General features: G+C 51.1%; 2 long non-coding RNA genes across 2 annotated transcripts; one reads left to right on the top strand and one right to left on the bottom strand.

Moving 5' to 3' along the window:
* The first annotated feature begins 10,721 nt into the window (after positions 1-10,721).
* On the top strand, positions 10,722-21,103 carry LOC106506851 (uncharacterized). Its single transcript, XR_014834012.1, has 3 exons — positions 10,722-11,664; positions 12,810-12,927; positions 18,684-21,103. It is a non-coding gene; the product is annotated as an uncharacterized LOC106506851 (long non-coding RNA).
* On the bottom strand, positions 11,831-18,028 carry LOC146395078 (uncharacterized). Its single transcript, XR_014834013.1, has 2 exons — positions 17,879-18,028; positions 11,831-17,285 (listed from the first exon to the last, which is right to left on the bottom strand). It is a non-coding gene; the product is annotated as an uncharacterized LOC146395078 (long non-coding RNA).
* Positions 21,104-22,499: the final 1,396 nt, after the last annotated feature.

The following is a 22,499-nucleotide window of genomic DNA, read 5'->3' as shown; positions in this document are numbered from 1 at the left end:
AATCAGCATTGCTCTCAAAATATGAACTTCAGTTTCCTCCTGTTCTACACACACACACACACACACACACACACACACACACACCTCTCAAACTTAGCCTCTTACTTTGCAAGCATGCTCAGTTGACTTGCTCTCTTGAATGTGTTGGTTTTCCCATGTGTCTAGAGATATGAAGCTTCTCCTTTAGTCTCTTTTGTCTGATTCGGTGAGTTATTTTTAAACTCGGATTTCACTCATGGAAATTCCTTGAGAAATAACTCTTAGGAAAACTGGCGCTGATTATTTTAATTTAGAATTCGAAGGACAACAACAATCCCCATGCCTGTGCTTAAAAATGCGTTGTGTAACAAAAGATATTCCATTTACACGGTCATGTTACGGAACATTAGCAGCTGGCAGAGTTTTGCCACCGCCTGTAATTTCCCTTGATTTTCACATTATTCAGCCGTTGTCGTCTCCCCCACAGGAGCAGCTGAAAACTGTCAGGAGATAGTTTTATTTAAGAAAGTCATTTTGCAATTCCAGGAATCCCCAAATGTCCTAAATCAGCATACGAAACAGACTCAGACCTCAGCGCCTGAGTCCCAGTATTTCTGTAGTTCTTAGCTGACTGTGTTAGGTCAGGAAGGGGGATTTGAACAAGCAGGAACAGGAGGAAAAAGGAAATATTTCCAAAAGAGGGGGGAACGTGGGCCGCAGGATGGAAGCAACGCTGCCCATGAGTTAGGTAACAGCACAGTTATCTACTTGTGGGAAGAGCCCTAAAGAAGCAGGGGGTGGCGTCTGTACCACATACCACAGGGAGCCGGGATCCACCAAGGTGCCGCGAGGAGGGATGTGATGAGGGCTTGGGTGTGAAACATACCAGGGCGGTTGGGCTACTCATCTGAGAAGAGGGTCTCTCCCAGGCAGAAAGGTAAAGCCAAAGCCTTCCAGAACAATCCAGATGAAGAAAGAAGGGGGTGGACAGAGGGCAGTGGCGGTGGTGGTGATGACAGTGGTAGGTAAAACGAGAGACAGGGCGGAAGGAAAGTGAGCCAAAGGCAGGGAGGAGATGAGAGCTGAGCCTGCGGCGTGGCAGGCATGTTGTCAGGAGGCTGGAGCCCTCGGGGTGGGATGGGATTGTGGGGGAACGTGGAGAGTTTGCAGGGAGCCTGAAGGATCCGTCTGGACCTACATCCGGGGAGCTTTCCCTGTGGAAGCTTGCTCCAGGCACATGGATGTTTCCAACTGGTGCCCACAAGACGGTCTGGGTCACAGAGGGCTCTTTTTCGGTTGTGAGATGAGGGTGGATGTGGAAGTAGAGAGAGACTGGCACCACGGTCTTAGTCCCTTCAGGCTGGTACAACAGAGGACCACAGACGGGCAGCTTAGAAGCAGTTGGCACTGAGTTCTCACGGTGCTAGAGGCTGGGAGTCCAAGGTCGTGGCGTGACACCTGCGCTGGCTCTTCCTCCTGGACATGGCCTTCTCGCTGTGTCCTCCCGCGGTGGGTGGGGCCAGGCAGCTCCCTGGAGTCTCTCTGTAAGGACACCCATCCCACTCATGAGGGCTGTGCCCTTATGCCCTAAGCACCCCGAAGACCCCACCTCCTAATACGTCACCCTGGGGGTTAGGTTTCCAACATAGGTACTGGGGGAACATGAGCATTCAGTCCACGACAGTAAATGAGTGAGAATATACAAGGCGGGAAAGGAAGGAGTCCAAGGCTGGGACTCTGAGGATGGTGACATTTGGGGGGTTGATGAAGGAGGCAGAAGAGAACTGATATAAACCAGAACCAGGATTTCATGTACAAGAGCTTCCAGAAGGAAGGTAAGGTCAGAGCTATAAAGGGATACCGGGAAGCTGAGTGTGATAAAGAAACAAAAAGAAATGGGATAACTATAAAATTCTTCAGTCCACCTCGAGGGAGCCTGTCTACTCACATGGCTGTGCAGTTGGGTGTAGAGAGCGGACCTGGTTTAGCCGAGGCCCCGGGAGGAAGTCGGTCAGTCGGTCGGCAGAGAGAGCACATGGCCACTGCTCTTGCAGGAACTTTGGTGTAAGTTGAGTTAGAAATAGGTTGGAAAGAATTGCAACCAGCGTAGGAAGATTGCAGCTCAGAGAGGCTGGTGACCCTTTCCCATCCCCAAAAATAGCATAGGAAGTGTCACTTTTGGCTTAATTAGAACTTCTGATGGATTTCAGAGATTTCCCTACAAAAGCAGTTCCGTGTCTTGGTCAATAACCCAGGGTGGCTTGTCCATCACTCATTAGCCAAGAATGTGAGAGGCAAGTGACAGTGGAAAAAAGAGGTGCTTCCATCAGAAAAGCGGGTGGGAGTTCCCACCACGGCTCAGCAGTAATGAACTGACTAGCACCCATGAGGACACAGGTTCCATCCCTGGCCACGCACAGTGGGTTAAGTATCTGGCAGTGTCACAAGCTTTGGCATAGGGTACCAATGTGGCTTGGATCCTACATTCGCTGTGTCTGTGGTCTAGGCCACTGGTTGTGGCTTTGATTCGAGCCCTAGCCTGAGAAACTCCGTATGCCACGGGTTCGGTCCTAAAAAGACAAAACAAATAAATAAATAAAGTTATCCTGGGAGTTCCCTTGTGGCTCAGAGGGATAAAAATCCAGCATTGTCACTGCAGTGGCTTGGGTTATGACTGTGGCATGGGTTCAATCCCAGGCCCAGGAATTTTCACATGGCACAGACAAACTAAATAAATAAAGTTACCCTGTCAAGGAACACTTAGTAACCTGGGGACCTCACATCCCATGGCAGGACACAGGTGCTATCAACCCCTCTGCTGTCCCCAGGCACTTGAGGGGCTACTCTTCCAGTGCCTTGGTCACGTTCTCTATCTCAGCTCTCAGCCGCTCTTGAGAACATCACTCCGGGTTCAAAGACTCCCTACTCCTTCCAAGAGCCCTTAGGCCCCTCTGCCCTTTTATCCTCAAATCTCCTGCAGAGGAAGTATCTTTCCAGCACTTTCTGCCTCCAGCTGTGGCTGCGTGTACAGGAATGCCTTACACGCTGTGTGCCGATCAGCAATAACACGGTGCAGGAGCTTGCTCGAGCTGCGTAACAAAAGATCTCGGACGCAGGGCGGGGCTTCGCAGCCAACATTTCCCGTCTCACAGTTTCGAGGCCAGGAGTCTGAAAGTGGCAGGACCAGGCCCCCTCGCACAGCAGGGAGGGATCCGGGCCAAGTCTCTCTCCTTGGCTCCAGGCTGTGTGTCCTTCACATCGTCTCGTCCTTTGTAGAAGGACAGTCACACTGGTTGAGGACCCGCCCCAATGACCTCATCCTAACTTGATCCAGAACCCACGCTTTCGCCCCTGCCTGCTGCCTTGGAGCCACATTTAACTTTACACACACAAAGTGACTTGGCCAATACATACACCTGAGGTGTGTTTTTATTTTATGTTATGTTATTTTATTATTTTTTTTAATTTATTGGCCGCACCTGCAACATGTGAAACTTCCACGGCCAGGGATCCAACCCACACCACAGCAGTGACTCGAGCCATTGCAATGACTATGTCAGATCCTTAACCTGTTGCACCTCAAGGGAACTCCTTGTTTTACTTTTTATTTTTTTGGCTGTGCCCGCAGCATGCAAAGTTCCCAGGCCAGGGATTGAAGCTAAGCCTCAGCAGTGACCATGCCCGATCCTTAGCTACTAGTCCACAGGGAACTCCTGAGATGTGTAGTTTTATTTTTTTATTTTTTATTTTTTGTCTTTTGTCTTTTTTTAGGGCTGCACCCACAACATATGGAGGTTCAAAGGCTAGGGGTCAAATCGGAGCTACAGCTGCTGGCCTGCACCACAGCCACAGCAACTCAGGATCTGAGCCAAGTCTTCAACCTACACCACAGCTCACACAACACAACATGGGATCCTTAGCCCACTGAGCGAGGCCAGGGATGGAACCCGCAACCTCAAGGTTCCTCGTCAGATTCGCTTCCACTGCACCACGACGGGGTCTCCATGAGATGTGTGATTTTAGATACAGCCTCACATCAAAACTGGTGACCTCCTGAAGTCACCGTCAGCTTCTGTTATGCTGTGAGTAAGGTTCCAAGTCCCTTCCCTGCAGCGCCTCCGGGTCAGCCTGACAATGGGCTCCACTTGCTTATACGGCAAAGACGTAAGGGAGAGAAGTCGCAGGATGTGCTCATGGGAGTGTCTCTGTTCCAGACTCAGACGAGCTGCTCTGATCCAGGCACGCGCAGCTTGCAAAATATGCACAATTCTTCCCGTTTTCCTGGGTGCAGCCTGAGACTCCCCCAGAAGCAGCTTTCTCCCAGGGCAGCCCAGGCAGCCAGGGCTGCTCCGCAGGCAACCATGCAGACTTCTGGGTCCTGGGAGGGAGGACCACACAGAGCACGGTCGGGTGGGCCAGGACTTTGTGAGGGTGCAGCCTAGGGTTGCGTGTCAGATGGACTCTTGTCCAGCGCTCAGTCCCGCCCCGGGCAAATGACCCCAGTAAACACAGGGCGTGGGAAAGGGCCAAAGAGCAGCATCTTCCGCTCTCGTTTGCTGTTGCCCCTCAGCTTCTCACTGCGGGCTCTGCGTCAGGGGAGCAAGGCCTGTGCGCTCAGCCGGCGTAGACTCACTGACTGTGAGCGAGAACCACACATGAGGCAGAGCCGTGGTCCTCTCCCGTCCAGAGCAGCCTGGGGGGGACAGCCAGGCAGGACCAGAGCCACTGCCATCAGGGTCGCAGGGGTAGAGGCATCACTGCCCTGGGAAGAGTTAATCCAGGAGAGAAATTAGTTCAACCGCACAAAACGAAACACAGATAATAGTTCCCTTTGTGGCTCAGCAGATTACAAACCTGACTAGTATCCGTGGAGGTGTGGGTTCGGTCCATGGCCTTGCTCTGTGGGTGTTGCTGTGTCTGGGGTGTAAGCTGGCAGCTACAGCTCCATTTCAACCCCTGGTCCAAGAACTTCCACATGCCACAGGTGCAGCCCTAAAAAGCAACAGCAACAACAACAACAAAAACAAAAAACCCACAAACGTAAGAGACCAGGCATTCCAAGCACAAAGTGAATAATTGTAACAGCAGTTGAGAGCAAGGAAAACTCAAATCAAAAAAGAGAGAGGGTAGAAGTTCCATTGTGGCTCAATAGTAACGAAACTGGCTTGTATCCATGAGGACGCAGGTTTGATCCCTGGCCCCACTCAGTAGGTTAAGGATCCAGCTTTGCCATGAACTGTGCTGTAGGTCACAGATGTGGCTCAGATGCCATGGAGCTGTGGCGGTGGTGTCGGCCAGCAGCTGCAGCTCTCATTCAAACCCTAGCCTGGGACCTTCCATATGCCGCAAATGCAGCCCTAAAAAAATAAAAACGAAATAAATAAAACCTGGAGTTCCCATTGCGGCTCAGCAGTACGAACCTGACTTGTATCCATGAAGATGCAGGTTCCATCCCTGGCCCCACTCGGTGAGGGTCGGGGATCTGGCGTTGCTGTGGCTGTGGCGTAGGCCGGCAGCTGCAGCTCTGACTCAACCCCTAGCCTGGGAACCCTGGGAATATGTCACAGTTGCAGCCCATCAATAAATAAATCAATCGAACAAACCAACAAACCTGAGACCGTGAGCCACGTGGCAGCGCAGCTCTCCTGGGTCCCCCACCCTGCTGCTCCCCCCAGGCGCCGCTTCCCAATAAAGTTTTTTGCTTTGTTACACGTGTGTCTCCTTGGAGGATTTATTTTCCAGGAAGACAAGAGCCCACCCTCAGGCGCTGGAAGGGGTCTCACTTCCAGCAGCAGTTGCATTTCTTATGCCGTGTGAACTGGAGGTGGGCTCGTGGATTAACTCGTGAGCCGCTGCTGCTCCCGACCCACAGCACCCCACCCACAGCACCCCACCCACAGCACCCTGTCCACAGCGGGGAGACCAGGAGTGAGACCCTCCGTCCTCCGGGAAAACTGGCAGAACAAGCCTTCTGATAGTTGAATATTTTGAGGAGAAACTGTCATGAGCCCATTGCCTGCATGTCCTCGGATGGAGAAAAGAACTAAAACCCTTCTTGGTGGCATCTGCTCCCCAGGACTAGCAGTTTCCTTCTGGCGTCCTGCAAACTGTAAAATGGGTGTGTGGCTGCGAGCACCTCCCCCTCCCCTTTGTCCCTTCTATCTGGACAGTCCCCCTGTCCTCTTCGCAGAGGGTTTCAGAGCTGTCTGAAACGCGGCCGCTGGGCTGGAGTTAAGCAGGCGGAACAAAAGATGTCAAGGTCAGTCACTCCTAAGGGTGAGCCCCCGAGGGAGCTCAGGAAGAAAGGAAGACAGGCCCCCAGCTGAGCTGCGTCTCCAAGGAGGGACTCCAGGAAGCCCAGGCCTTCACATCTTCCCACAGAAACTGGTTTTCTGCACATTTTTTGTTCCGACCACCTTCCCTGTGCTGCAAAAACTCATCCATCCCGGCTCCCCCCTCACCTCCTCGGAGCGGATTCTCAGGGCTCCCTAACATGCTGGCTCCTGAACTTAAGTCCTAATTTCACCACAAATAAAATTTAACTCTCAACTTTCAAATCATGGGCTTTTTTTTTTTTTTTTTTTTTTTCTTTTTAGGGCCACAGGTAGGGCATATGGAGGTTCCTAGGCTAGGGATCAAATTGGAGCTGCCACTGCCGGCCTCCACCACAGCCACAGCAACGTGGGATCTGAGACTCATCTGTGACCCACACCACAGCTCACAGCAATGCTGGATCCTTAACCCACTTAGAGGGGCCAGGGATCCAACCTGTATCCTCATGGATCCTAGTTGGGTTCATTACCACTGAGCCACAACAGAAACTCCCAGGTTGTGCATTTTTTAAGTCATCACAGGAAACATTTGAAAACCGGCAACAGAACAATGAGAATGGGGTGGATGCTGAGGAATGAGTGCCTCGCTTGGACTTAATTTTAGGAAAGAGGTTGGAGTGGGCACAGGGGATCCCAGACGGAGGGTGTCCTATTGGCTGTAGAAAACTCGTGCTCTTTCTTTGGGAGGAGGGGGAGTGACTGAGGGGCTTCTGAGGCTCCTCCTGGGATGTGAGGAGCCCCCCCCCCACTCCCCAATACTTCACACATCTCCCAGCATGAAAGTGGGACAGGCCAGTCACTGCGCCCCAACCCGTGCAGCTCAGGTGAAATAAACAGGCTTTACTTTCAATTAAACAGGGCTTGCCTCTGCTCTCAGTTCCCCAGAAGGGGTGCCCCTCACTTGGCAGGTGCCGGATGCACGAACTCCGATGGCAGGGGGAACAGACGATGTGAACCCAGAGTCTTTGATGCCAAAACTTGGCCTCTGTCCACGTTGCTGAATAGAAACTCGGAGACAGAGTTTGGGGTGAAGGAGAAAAAGATAGCTTTATTGCTTTGCCAGGCAAAGGGGGCCATAGCGGGCTAATGCCCTAAAGGCTGTGCCCCCTTTAGAATGGATTAGCAGGTGGATTTATAGTTTGCGGAGTGGAAAATAGGGCTGCAGAGAAGGGTCAGGGTAGAGGCAAGTGTGCAGTGTCTTTCCAAGCTGGTGTTTCATGGCCCCGGGACTGGTTCTGGTGGTCCTGCTTCTTCCTGGAATGAAGAGGCTTCATCAGGTAGGTCTTCCATTTGTTGGGGGTTTTAGTTCTGCGGAAAAGCTCAAAGATAGTGTTCTGTGTATTCCTTGAGGAGGAACCAGGACCTGCCCCAAGGCTGCACTAGTCTCTGGACGGCTCCCCCCTGGTCTCTGCATCCCCTCCCCGCCCCGGTTAGCAACTGCCCTTTGGATCTCAGGGAAGGTCCTGCAGGCTGCAGTTTACTCCCTAAAAGCAAGAAACGGAGGACACAGAAATGCTTGTGTGCCCAGGAGCCCCCCAGGGCACTAGCTCGGTTACAAGAGGACAGGAGAGCTGAGGGGGCAGAGCCCTATGGGCTCCTGGGCACCAGCCTTTCTTTGTCCCCCATTCCTTGTTTTCAGGAAGTGAGCCTCTGGGTCCCAGACCCTCCCTGAGTTCCAAGGGGCAGGTTCCAACCTTTCCTAATCAGGGAAGGGAGGGGATGCCCAGGGAAGGGAGGACCAGTCAATAAACAATAGTGAGCCTTGGGGCAGGGGCAGGTTCCCCCTCAAGGAATGGACGTTACAGTATCTTTGAGCTCTTCCTTCAGAGCTCAGGCCCCCACCCAGGTGAAGGATGGTAACTTAAGCCTGAGCTCGATTCCTGGAAGTTGGCCCAGTTATCTCACCACCAACCAATCAGAAGACAGTCACCCCCCTGCAGCCCTCGCACCTGATTTTGCCTATAAAGTCTTTTCCCCCCAAACCATTGGGAAGTGCAGGGGTTTTGAGCACGAGCAGCTCATTCTCGTTTCTTGGCCCTGCAATAAACCATTCTCTGCGCCACACCTCAGCGTTTCAGATTATTTGGCTTCATTGTGCATCAGGCCCATGAACTTTGTTCAATAGCATTCTTTCTGCTTGTCCTCCCAGTTAAGTGAACCAGCAAAAGCCACCTGTCCCCATGCCCTATCCTCGCCCCCCAGCCCACCCCCGCTCCCACCAAGATGCTGCAGCATCTGAGAGCATCGCACCAGAAGGCTTTGTTTTCTCTCTGCAGACCCAGGCAGAGCTGTGCCGGTAACCAAAGACACAGAGTTGTTTTGTTGTTGTTGTTGTTTCTTGGAAAATGACAAGATAAAAATCCAGATGAACCAAGAGAAGCCCTTAGATAACTTTACCACTTAGACAACCTTGAAGAAAATGTTCCTAAGATGATCTCTGATGGCAGATGTGCCAGGGCTCTGTGGGGGAATGTGACAGCAAAAGGCATCACGTTAATTTGGCAAAAACCAAAGAGGAATATCCACATCCAATCATGTGAGAGAAAGCACTTCCTCTTCATTAGACAAATCGTCCTGAGGGAGTAATGTATAACATCCCTTGGGTTTGGGGGGCCATCCCAAGGAAAACGGGTTCTCAGGCTGCCTGGTCCACGGGATTCCCGGTCAGAGACTGCCACCTGCTGGACAGAGGACGGGCCCGAGGCTAATGGCTTCTCATCGGGGCTCTTGAGAAACCAGCGATGGAAAAAATAAGAGAGACAAATGAGTTAATGCAGAGGAGGGTTTAGGCACATGAACAAGGCTCAGCCACCCTCTGAGAGTTGCCTGGCTGAGAGTTCCCGAAGATCCTGAGCTGTCTCGGTGTGCTGTGGAGAACAAGCCTTAACTACTGTCCCAACCATGAGCGAGTTGTTAAAATGAAGATTCCCAAGCCCCTCCCTGGACCGTCCATTTCAGGAGGGCTGGAAGGGGGGGCCCTCAGCATTCTGAGCACATCCCCAGGACCAGGGCTGTGGGGTGGGACCCACCTGGATTCCGGCTGCTGCTCTGGGACCTAGACAAGCTGACCCCCACCCCCACCCCAGGCTAAGGACGGAGGACATCCCATCACCCCCCTGCTCTCATGTCCACCACAGGGGAAGGTCCGAATTCCTCAGTGAGACCTGGAGCTCCTCTGGCCCATCTTCCGCCCATTCGGCCCCTCCCTGTCCAGCCAGCCCCTCTCCCTCTTCTGATATACCAAGCCCTGGGGGATGACCTGACTTACACACGGCCGCTCAGCAGCCCACCCTATGGACATGCCTGGGAGTCCACATCCAGAGTCTCTGGGAAGAAGGACGTGGAAAGCTCTCTGGGCCCTGGAGTTGCAGCCGGTGGACGTCACTTTCCCTGCGGTGCCTCTGGGGAAGCCTCCCCAGTGATGGCAGACCCACCCGGTGGAGGCTCATGGGAGCACCAACCATCAACCATCGCACATCACATCACGTACACGACAGTGGTTCACTGTACATGCATCCCATGCCATTACTTTTTTTGCTTTTTAGGGGTGCACCTGCAGCATATGGAAGTTCCCAGGCTAGGGGTCGAATCACAGCTGCAGCTGCCAGCCTACACCACAGCCACAGCAACAGGGGATCCAAGCCTCATCTGCAACCTACACCACAGCTCACAGCAACACCAGATCCTTAACCCACCAAGCACGGCCAGGGATCGAACCCACAACCACGTGGATACTAGTTGAGTTCTTAACCCACTGCGCCACAGCGGGAACTCACACCTGCTAGTTTTACTGTCTGACTGTCCTTCCGCCCAAGGTATAGCGTGAATGGAGCAGTGTGCTGGCCAGGGGACTGTGGCTGGGGGGGCCTGCTGTGGGGCAGGGCGGGGACGGGCAAGCTCTGGGGACGGCAGAGGAGATGTTCTTGGCATTGACAGACAAGGATGTTGGCATCAACATATCGGCTGGCCCATGGGGTTCGTGCTTCCACTGGTGTTAGCGCTCCCTGGGGTTAAGCCAGGTTTAGGGGACCGATTAGGAAATGCAGGTTCACGGAGGGGCTAAACCAAAAATGACCTGACAACGCTTGCTCGCCTGAGCCTCCCTCCTAACTGAGTTCTTCCTCAGGGGAGGATACCCACGCCGGGAAGAGCAGGCTCCGTGCACACTTGCTCGCACACCAGCTCCCCGAGCACGGCCTCTCTCTGACTCATGCGGGCCTGTCCGCACAGACCTTATTTATAGCTTTTCGCATATTGGCCCAGGACCTGCCTCCCGTGTGCCAGGTTCTTTCTGAAGGAGAACACAGCTCTGCGTGCTCCCGCTCCGTCTCTCCCTGCTCCACGCTCTCTCTTCCCTGAGCAGCTTCTGAGTCCATCAGCCCTTCACCCGGGGGCAGGGAGCCAGCAGGCGGGAACACCAAGACCCACGGACCCTGCCAGCAGCTCCAGCCTCAGCCATTCCGAGTGGGAAGGGAACCACCATCCACGGAGGGGTGAGGTAGTTTGGGAAAAGCTAACTCAACATCTTTTTAAAAATCTTACCTTCGAGGACTGGCCCTCACTGACGACATCTTGTGGGGGGGACATTCCAGGGCCCTGTGTCCTGTCATTTCACTTGGCTTCATTTTTCTTGTTGGCCAGCCACTATCTGGAGTGATCTTATGCATTTCTGTGTTTAATTGTTTACTGTCTGATTGAGACCAGAAGACCCACTTTCTGGTTCTTTGTCCACATTCAGTGCTTGACCTTGGAGGAGCGGTTGCTCTCTCTGCCCCATAATGCACCAGCCACGACCCAGGACCCTTCCGGCACGGTCCCCCAGGACCTGCCAGGTCTTCCCTCCATTTCCACCACATTCTCTTTCTTTGTTGCCTCCCCAAGGGAAGGATGCTCGAAGCGGATGAGCATCCGTGGGTACCACGTTCGAGGGGGCTGGGTTCAACACTCGGAGAGGCATCAACCCTCAGCCAACTCCAGAGAAGGAATCCTAAACACTCAGAAAGGAACTGGCAGAACAAGTAGAAAAGTTAAGCCAGAACATTGTGGGTGTGCTGTACCGTCCAGAACTTCCAATCCCTAACTTCCACAAGCAAGAGGGGTACCATCCCTGAGGGACATGGGCCAGAGAAGAATCTCATAGATGCAGAAAAAGACAGAGAGGCCAGGACAGAGAGAAAGGCGGGAGGGACAGACGGAGAGAGGAAGGGAGAGGTTCAGATGGGAACAGAGACGATGGAGAGAGAACGCAGGGTTCGCGGGGCAAAGGATCAGCTTTCAGAACTGAAATCCGCACAAACTCATCTTTTCACTCGCCCTTCACTCCTGAGTTGTGGCCGAAGTGGACACTGCAGAGGTGAGAGGGCTGGTACCCCGAGTGAACTCTGCAACTCTGTCTCCTCCCGTCCCCCAGGAACTACCCCTCCACCCCCGCCCACCCGCTGGCTCTGGTTTCCTGTTACACCCATCACCGTGAAATCCCCCTGGGGCAGTGGTTCAGTTTAAATCATCCAGTGGGAATCTTAGCTCTTTTTTATTTTATTTTATTTTATTTTATTTTGGTCTTTTTGCCTTTTCTAGGGCCGCACCCACAGCATGTGAAGGTCCCCAGGCTAGGGGTCGAATCGGAGCTGCAGCCGCCAGCCTACACCAGAGCCACAGCAACGCGGGATCCAAGCCGCGTCTGCAACCTACACCACAGCTCATGGCAACGCCGGATCCTTAACCCACTGAGCGAGGCCAGGGATCGACCCCGCAACCTCATGGATACTAGTCAGAGTCATGTTTCTGCTGCGCCACGATGGGAACTCCCACGGGCAGGTTTCTTAAAAGTGGCATAAGCCTCCTTTGCTGGGGAATGGGGCACATTTTCTTCGAAGCCGCTTGAGGGCTGTGGAGAGCAGAACTTTGACTTCTAAACCGTAAGGAGAAAACTCTTGCTTTCTCGGGCTTGCCTTTCAAAGGTATGGTGTTCAAACCCGCAAGGCTGCTGGTGAGCGGGAAGCACAGGACAAGCGGGAGCTCCACGAGGCATCGGGCTTGGTTTCGCCAATGAGCTTCGCAGACTCTTCTGTGTCCTGGCCAGAGGGGTGCCCTCCACGTGGCTCTCAGGGTTAAATCCAGGGGACTGTGTGAGGATTGGGAGCCAAGAGGCCTCATGAGTAATACGACGTGTGTGTGTGTGTCCTTGGAGCACGTATCAGCTCTGGAAAGCTGAGAGGCAGTAGGTGGGAATTTAAAACACCAACGTCATCTTGAGTCATGAAAGAAGAATCTGGTTGCCTTTGGTGGGAAAGCCGTAAATCAGCAAAGGTCAGGCATCTCCTGGCAGAGCTTTGCATGGAATACGTGGATTTGCCCTGTGCCTAGAGATGGCCCATGACGCAGAGAAGAGCTGCTGGCCTTTGCCACGTCAACTCAAGCTGTGGTGAAGGCTCCAGAATCCTCCCAGCATTGCTCCCCATGCCATCAAGTGCATTTTTCTCTTTGGTTATCTTTCAGCCTGGCCTGCTTAGCTCCTGAGCCCATGGAAAGGCTCTTCTTTTCCATTGTGTTGTCTGGACTCACTTTGGCGGAAACATGACTGACCTCACTTTCTATTCAGCCCAACGAAAAGTGGGTGAGTGAGAAATAAAACTGGATTTTTTATATTTTTTTTTTATTTTTATTTTTTTTTTTGTCTTTTTTTTTGCTATTTCTTGGGCCGCTCCCGCGGCATATGGAGGTTCCCAGGCTAGGGGTCCAATCGGAGCTGTAGCCACCGGCCTACGCCAGAGCCACAGCAACGCGGGATCCGAGCCGCGTCTGCAACCTACACCACAGCTCACGGCAACGCCGGATCCTTAACCCACTGAGCAAGGGCAGGGACCAAACCCGCAACCTCATGGTTCCTAGTCGGATTCGTTACCCACTGCGCCACGACGGGAACTCCAAAACTGGATTTTTTTTAATTGAAGTAGAGCTGATGTATGATTTTCTGATAATGTCAGGTATACAGCAAAGTGAGTCAGCATTTTTGCAGATTATATTTCATTAGAGATGATTATAAGATAATGCCTATAATTCCCTTGCTAGTCAGAGGACTTACATAAAAATCCTTGCTGTTTTTTCATCTATTTTATCTATTTTATATACAGTAGTTTGTATCTATTAATCTCATATCTAGTCCGCCCCTCGCCCACTTCCTCTCCCCTTTGGTAGCCACGATTTTGTTTTCTGTATCTGTGAATCTGTTTCTCTTTACATATATGTCTGTTTGCACTATTTTTAAAATCCCACATGTAAATGCTACCATGTAGTATTTGTCTTTCTCTGTCTGACTCACGTCCCTGAGCATAATGTTGTCTAGGTCCACCCCTATTGCTGCAAATGGCAAAATTTCATTCCTTTTATGGCTGAGTGTTAGTCCACTGCATATACGTACCACATCTTCCTAAGCCAATTACCTGCTGACGGGCACAGCTTTCTTCCGTATCTTGGCCACGGCAAATAGTACTGCTATGAACACTGGGATGCATGCATCATTTCAAATTAGAGCTTTCATCTTTTCTAGATATATGCCCAGAAGCAGAATTGCTGGATCATCTATTGTACTCTAGGTTTTGTAAGGAGCCCCTCTTCTGTTCTCCGTAGTGGCTGCACAAATTTACATTCCCACCAACAGCGCACAAGGGTTCGCTTTTCTCCACATCCTCAGCAACACGTGTCATTTGTAGACTTTTTGATGCAATCCTGAGCTTACTTTGAAGGTGTTGTCGAATTCTTTTCACTGTGCATGTGGCGGTTTGACTTGGCAGAAAAACTGGTTTTAGAGGAAAGAATCACAGCGTCTTGTGACAGTTTCCTAGTTGCACAGTAAGAAGGTACATCTACGTGAGATGCCTGGAGAGGGCACGGCATTGCAGGCAGAGGCTTAGGACGTGTTCAGAGACAGGCTTCCCTGTGGGTGGGTTTGGAGAATCAACCTCAGCTCGGCGAACCCTGAAGTCTGTCTTAATAGGATGGACTGTCAGGTTTGTGCTGGCTCTGGGTTTTCTCAGAACATCACACGACAGAAGGGATGTCGATAAGTGGAAAAAACTGGAAAACAGCGGTTCTAACCCTTTGCCTCTAGGGTCCCTGTGAAAAGGCACCATAAACACAGGGCAGAGTGTGCAGTAAAAGACCAGCAACGCCCGCAGCACTCAGCCTTCCCACACCAGACTTGAGTCCCCAGCTTCTTTTTTGGAATTTCCCAGAGAATTAAGATAATTGATCTGGTTACTTTCATTTAGAATTTTTTTAACATAGAAGAAATAGAACTAATCGGTAATGACAAGGTAAAAAAATTAGTATTCATTTTTCCCAATTCTCCTTTATTCCTTTTCTCTCGCCCCCTCCTCCCTATTTCTCTCTCTCATTTTTATTTATTCATGTATTTATTGGCCCTGCCTAAGCACGTGCAAGTTCCCAGCCAGGGATCGAACTCTTGCCACAGCAGCCACCGAAGCCACAACAGTGACAAGGCTGGATCCTTAGCCACGAGGCCACCAGAGAACTCTGTCTCTCATTTTATTTGTGGTGGAGATTTCGCATAAGTGAACTCACCTTAGTGTAGCTCTGTGAAGTTTACGTACGGACACACACAACTGTGTGTCCATCCAGATCACAATGCAGAATGGCCCCCCGATGTTTTCCACACGCCCCATCCCAGTCAGTAACCAACCCCTCCCACACAGACACAACCCGTAGGGGAACCATTTTTCTGGTATTTATCACCATTAATTTGTTTGTCTTCTTTGGACTTCGCATCATCGAAAACATAGAATACATCTTTTTTCTGCCTGTCTTCTTTCTCTCTCAACATGAGGACTGCCAGGTCCCTCCATGTGTAAGATACATTAATAGCATACACCACAGTTATGTCACCACTTACTTCTCCATTCTCGATGGACACTGGAGCTGTCTTTTTGGCTCTTAGAAATAAAGCACCTGGACAGACAGACAGACATACAGGACAAGCATACAGGACGTGTATGTTCACGACACTTTGGGAGGAAATATTTACTCATTTTTCTTGGGTACAAAGAAATGAATGTTCAAAGCATGAACTTTCCACTCCCTTCTAAGAGAGTAACCAAGAAGCAGCGTGCTAAAAGCCGTATTACACCTCAGGGACACGCAGAGACAAAGGCCAGTACACCGTACAGGCAGGAACAAGGGCAACCATTCCTATGACACCCCATTTCATCCAGCAATTGGTCCCCACGCGGCCCTATGGATCCTGGGGATTGTGCATCGGCAAAACCTAATCAGGAGTCCCCATCGCGGCTCAGCGGAAATGAATCGGACTAGCATCCAAGAGGACACAGGTTCAATCCCTGACCTCGCTCAGTGGGTTAAGGATCCAGTGTTGCCGTGAGCTGTGGTGTAGGCTGGTGGTTACAGCTCCTATTCGACCCCTAGTCTGGGAACCTCCATATGCCTCCGGTGCGGCCCCCAGAAAACAAAAAAAAAAGAAAAAGAAACCTAATCAGGTGGTGAGTCCACCTGCAGCTACCAAGTGTACCACGGCAGGGCGCAGGGTCTCAACCCACTTGACCTTCCACAAAACAACACACGGATCTGTCTCCAAGGTGAAATTCAAGCCGCTGCCCTTCATACTCCTCCCATGAAAAAGGGGGCGCAGTGCTTAGCAGGCAAACCTGGTTTAGTATAACTACCCATACACTTTGCCAGGCCCCGTGTTCAGAGGAGGACAGCATTGACCTTGACAGTGACGGCTTTATTTGCTCTATTTACCCCATTTTGTGGACTACAGCCATGTCCATAAAAGCGAACTTGCTGAAGGTCTCACAATTAAATACTGTTTTAATTGATGCAATTCCCGGTACTGACTTGAATCTTGGAGGGCAGGAAGGGTGTCTATCTAATGATAACTGTAATTGTGATTAGCATATTTCTACAAAGAAGAAGAGAACATTTTTAACCTTGACAGTCTGTAAATATCTCACGGGCCAGGCACGAGTCTACACGGCCCTGCATTGTTATTTCATCTGCAGAACTCACAACAGAGTGGAAAAGCGAGGTGCCACTAGCCAACTAAGGTAGAGTGTGACCAACCCCAGACCAAGTGGAATGCCATCGCTCAGAAAGTAGGGAGAGTCAGCCCTCCATCCCTGAGAGCAGGTGTGTGAACTTGGCATTGGAGGTGGACTCTTCTTTCAGTAATGAATGTAGTGTGGGAGTTCCCATTGTGGCTCAGGGGTAACAAACCCAACTAGTATCCATGAGGGCTCAGGTTCAATCCCTGGTCTCGCTCAGTGGGTTAAGGATCCAGTGTTGCCAGGATCTGTGGCATAGGTTGCAGACACAGGTTGGGTCTGGCATTGCCGTGGCTGTGGTGTAGGCTGGCAGCTGCAGCTCTGATTTGACCCCTAGCCTAGGAATTTCCATATGCTGTGGGTGCAGCCTTAAAAACAAAAATAATAATAATAGGGTAGCATGTACTGACCAATTCCAAGGTTCAGCAAGAGCAGAGGTACAGGAGAAAATCCAAGGAGATGATATTCAAAGGCTGGTAAGTGAGATGAGCAACTAAAGAAAGGGTGCATGTTGGAGCAGGTTTGGGAAGCATGGGAGTGATGGAAGGAAAAGTCAAAGTGTTCTCGGTGTCTCACTAAGTAAGAAGGTTATTCAATAAAAAGGAGACCAAAAAGAAGGCATGCCAACCAAAGGGGTGTCAGTTAATTTGCTGTGAAGATGCTTCCATGCACCCCCGGACTTTTCAACCAACATTGGATTAGTCAGCAAAGGCTAGGTTGTACTTGGTAACAAATAGGCCCGATACCTCTGTGGCTTAATAGAACAAAACTTCACTAATCACTTACATAAAAGCGTCCTGCAGGCCCAGGCAGCCACCTTCCAAGTAGTGGCCCTTCAGTCCAAGTAGGTTGAGTGTGGCTCTGTCACCTTAGCACGGGAATTCCCTGGGGGGCCCTAGAAAGCAAGATCTCTTGACTGCCACAGGCCAGAAGTGATCTTTCTGTTCCCAGCCTGTGGGTCAGAAGCAGCAGCAGGCACCCCTATGTGCACAGGAGCTGAGAGGAGGTCTTCCTGCGCCCAGCAAGGGGTGGAGCTCGGGACATAAGGAAGCCTAAGGGATCTCTACGGCAGCCACTGACGAGTTAAATTTTTATTTGGCTCCCTCACTGCTGACATGAGTGTCAATGTCAAACATTTCTCTAACACTTCTTTCCTTATAATTTTAATTTGTGGTTGGAGTTTCAAAACAAATTCTGCTTTTCACATATTTTGCAATTTAATGATTTGGGTTAGAGGGCGGCCTTCATGTAATATTTACTTGGAAGGAAAGAAGTATTTGGGGACTGTAATTATGTTGATTTAGGAGCTACACTGTTAAATTTAAAAAATTAAAACATCCTAAAAATGATCTCGTCATGTGGTACAGATTGTTGGCTCCAGATCCCAGTTGGCTTTGCACAGAGAACATGTACACGCAGGATCCAGTCCCCGTGCATCTCAGTCTCCCCCTTTAACCCAGCCTACATGTCCCGGTACCATCCACTCACCTGTCTGTAAGGTGAGCAGCAAATGCCCCCGCTGCTTCCTTCCTCATCCAGCTGATGTTTCTGTGCTTTGTGGCTCCACCCCATGGGAGCCCACTGCTTAGCTGCTGAGTCCAATCCAGCTTCCATAGCTGTCAGTCAGGGCTTTGGCTTGGCTTGGTTCTACCTATCCTCCCAAATTTTGGAAGGATCTGCCCATCCCCCTAGGATTCTGCCCCCGTCCAGTCTCCCAATCCGGACACGCAGTGTATTTGGAAGCCAGTTTTATTTACCTTCATCAACAGACTCCTGGTCAGTGTGGTGAAACCCTGTACAAGCCTTTATGGTGTTGCATTTGGAAATTAAAGGCTTTTCCCATAGCCTCCCAGGCCCTCCTCAATCTCAAAAGGCTGACTCAAGAGTTTAGGATTAGGGAGCTCCCGCTATGGCGCAACAGCATTGGCAGCGTCTTGGGAGCGCTGGGATGCGAGTTTGATCCCTGGCCCGGCACGATGGGTTAAGGATCTGGAGTTGCCCCAGCTGCGGCTTGGATGGCAAATGCTGCTGGGATCTGATCCCTGGCCTGGAAGCTCCATATGCTGCAGGGCAGCCAAAAAAAAAAAAGCCTTAATGATCAGGAAATGTAGTTACAGCTATAAAGCCGCTCCCCTTTGCGGGGCTCAGCTTTACTCACACCAACCCGCTTCGCCTAAATGATTTTACTTCCTTGCTCGATTCCCCTTTCACAGATGATTTCTTCTTTTCTTTGCAATCTGGTAGCTTTTCTCCTTTGAAATATTCCCTAACGCCCCCTTCCTTTCATAAGCAGTCTTCACTGCAGAGAGAAGGTCAAGATGCCATAACCCCAACGGCGCCCGAAACTGTCACCGGACCATCCGACTGCAGCCTTGACAACTTTGAAATCATCTCTGGAGGGAGAAGAATGCAGGCTCCCTGACCCTTATCCACAGCCCTGGTTTTCAAGCGAAACCTCTAAGATCCCTTGCTGTCCCCTCTCAAGGGAGGACACAGGTTTGAGGCATTAGTCTGTTGTGCCTCCTTTGCCTGGCAAAGCACTAAAGCCGTTCTTTCTGCTTCGCCCCAAACTCTGTCTCCGAGACTGAATTGGTGCCGGTGTACAGAGGCCGGCTTTCAGCTGCATGGGGTGTTCAGAGCAACAGTCCACACTCTGGGGAACCTGGAGAGCTGAACCCACATCCACGACCACAGCCAGCAGGGCCGCAGCGTGTGACTTACCCCTGTTATTCTGATAACAGGGATACGGGATTCTAACAGCCGGGCTAGTCTCAGAGCCCAGCTCTGAGCTCCCCTTTAAGAAGATTGGCAATAACACCCATGTGACTCATTAGCTCTCCCCGGGGACCCCCACTGGAAGGTCTCAACGCCAACCCCAGGGCTCACACGCTTCCAAAGGGGTGTGGTTCTTCCCTCTCGCGTGGTCTCTACAGATGCCAGATGTCTTTGTTCAAAGTCAGCGCTTCATCCTAGGACCGACCTGCCCAGGTCGTGGGAGAGGAGACCCCACCGGGTGCATCGCCACCCTCCCGGAGTCCCTCTGCTTAGTAGTGGCAGCGGCCACAGCGTCCGCGGGTGCAGGAGAATATCCAGGGCTGCAGCGCCCCGCGGCCTTTCCTCTCCCGTCCAGGAACGGCCTACGTGCCAAGGGTCTGTCGGCACCGCCTCTTATTTGAAAACCACCAAACCTCCTCTGATTGGATGCTTCTTAATTCCCTGGAAGGCCCCATATTCCTGGAAAACCGGGAAAGGGCGTCGTTTCGCATCCTCCGAGATGACGCTGCTTCTAAGTGGAAGGAGCATAAAAATGTAGGTTGAGTTTGCAGGCTCGGCGACTCCCCCACCTCTCACCTCGTTGTCCTCCTGCACCAAGAAAGAAAACAAGACTCAGCCCTTGTCACTGAGAGCCTTTTATGCATCAAAGGCATTGTCAGCATAGCGTCTAGAATCTTCATAACTGCCTTAAAGCCATGAATGCTGTCATTCTCAATTCGCGGGGAGAAAGAAAGCCGCTGGAGCAGGGCTGAGCCTTATTCTTCAGCACATGCGCCCTGATCCAGGACCCACAGTCAGGCCTTCCCACCACCCAGGCCCTCACAGCCTGGGACACCAGGACCCACCACCCTGGTGCACCCATAAGAGGCATGGGGCCCGAGCTCTTCTGAAGTGCTGTGAGCTCCGTTTCCTTCACAGGTAAAAGCAAATAGGAGCTCCCCTTGTGGCTCAGTCGGTTAAAGACCTGACATTGCATCCCTGAGAATGTGGGTTCAATTCCTGGCCTCCCTTAGTGGGTTAAGAATCCAGTGTTGGAGTTCCCGTTGTGGCTCAGTGATTAACGAATCCGACTAGGAACCATGAGGTTGTGGGTTCGGTCCCTGGCCTTGCTCAGTGGGTTAAGGATCCATTGTTGCCGTGAGCTGTGGTGTAGGCTGCAGGCACGGCTCAGATCCTGTGTTGCTGTGGCTCTGGCGTAGGCTGGTGGCTATGGCTCCAATTGGACCCCTAGCCTGGGAACCTCCATATGCCGCGGGAGTGGCCCAAGAAATGGCAAAAAAAACAAAAAAAAAGAATCCATGCCGAGACCAGCTCAGCAGAATGGGGCTGAAGAACGGGTGCTGCGGAACTTAAGGAAAAAAGTGAACATAAGACAAGACAGAGACATTTATCTTAAGTAAAGGTGGGAACCGGGGGACTCAAGGTCTCGGGGACCAAGAGCCCTGCCTCAAGAAACCACACCGCTTCCACTGTGCTCTTTAGATGAGATCAACTGAGGAGGGGCTGTGGGTGGAGGAGATAGGGTTTACGATTTTATAAGTTCTTTCACTAGTTTAAAAGCCACTTAGCTGGTAAAAGGTTAAGCTTTTACTCTGACCTTTAGGCACATAAGAGTCTTTGTTCTTAAGCTTTAGTCATTCACCAGCACTGTGACTGTTTTTCCAAGCAGGAAGACTGGATAAAGTAAAGAAGGACAAGATGGAGCTTTCAGAGAAACATGTCTTGCGACAAATCCAGTGTTGCCGCCAGCTGTCGTGTAGATCCTAGATGCAGCTTGGATTCAGTGTTGCTGTGGCTGTGGTGTAGCTCTCATTTGACCCCTAGCCTGGGAACCTCCATATGCCGCAGAATCGGCCCTAGAAAGAAGGGGAAAAAAGGATAATAATCTGTATATTAGTCAAGTTCTCCAAAGAAATAAAACCAATAGATGTGAACACAGAGAAGGATTGATTTGAAGGAATTGATTCACGTGATCGTGGGTCTGAAATTTGCAGGACAGGCCCACAGGTTGCAAATCCAGAGGAGGTGACATTGCAGCCTTGAGTCTAAGAAACCGAGGCCCAGTTTTTTATCTGGTAGCCTTGAGGTAGAACTGCTTCTTTGGGAAAATGCTGCGAAGAACTTTAAAATGATTGAATGAGGAGTTCCTGTCGTGGCGCAGTGGTTAATGAATCCGACTAGGAACCATGAGGTTGCGGGTTCGGTCCCTGGCCTTGCTCAGTGGGTTAACGATCCAGCGTTGCCGTGAGCTGTGGTGTAGGTTGCAGACGCGGCTCGGATCCCGCGTTGCTGTGGCTCTGGCTTAGGCCAGTGGCTACAGCTCCGATTCAACCCCTAGCCTGGGAACCTCCATAGGCCACAGGCACGGCCCTAAAAAGAGGAAAAAAAAAAAAAAATGTAAAAGAACAGAAAGAAATGCGTTTCCGGCAACATCCAGCTAGGAGGCTGAGCAAATAATAGGTACTGTGGTCTGGCCGAGCTGACACCTAACTTACACTTCACACTTCCTGGTCTTGGAAGGCAGTACAATATGGGGGTGAAAGTGTTTTCCTTTCCCCTCGTGACTCAGTGGTAATGACCCCGACTTGTATCCATGCAGATTCAGGTTCAATCCCTGGCCCAGCTCAGTGGGTTAAGGATCCGGCATTGCCGTGAGCTATGGTGTGGGTCGCAGACTCGGTTCAGATCTGGCGTGGCTGTGGCTGTAGTGTAGGCTGGCGTCCACAGCTCCAATTTGCCCCCTAGCCTGGGAACTTCTATATGCCAAGGGTGCAGCCTTAAAAAAAAAAAAAAGAAAAGAAAAGAAAGAGTTTTCCTGCTCAAGGTGGCTTCGTCCTGGCAAATGCAGGCACAGCTGGAGTGTCACTCAGTCCCAGATGCCAGGTGAGGCCCAGGGCGAGGCCCGTCCAGGTGGCGCCAGCCCCATGCCTGGCCCCACCCGCTGTCCCCGCTCAAGGACAGGCTGAGGACAACCCCCCACTTGCTGGCTTTCAACTCTGGATTTTTTTTTTCTTTTAATTTGTTTGTTTTTGTTTCCTAATCTTTGAGGATATATTTATTCTGTTTTAAAAACACTTAAACCCTTGTCACTCTGCCCTGTTTCATCGATGCCTGGTTTCTGATTTATGATGTTTTCATTACTTCCCTTTTGTTTTCTTCTCCTTCACCGTCCATCTTCCTAAGCGTCAACTTCACTGATTTCACCTTTTTCCCTTATTTTCACTCGTCTAAAAAAGACAGGAAAAGACAAGCGGTTTTTTTCATGCTCATCGGCCTTTCATTAGAATTCTCTTCTATTCATGCAGCTGCTCCTCTGGTTCCACGAGTACTTCCT

This window comes from Sus scrofa, chromosome 18 (genome assembly GCF_054392235.1).
Source record: "Sus scrofa isolate SSC_HxYL_T2T_F1_AM1 chromosome 18, Sscrofa_HxYL_maternal_Yorkshire_Landrace_v2.0, whole genome shotgun sequence".
NCBI classification, from domain to species: domain Eukaryota; kingdom Metazoa; phylum Chordata; class Mammalia; order Artiodactyla; family Suidae; genus Sus; species Sus scrofa.
The sequence above is the reverse complement of the archived record's forward strand: the minus strand, read 5'-3'. Positions and strand labels throughout refer to the sequence as shown.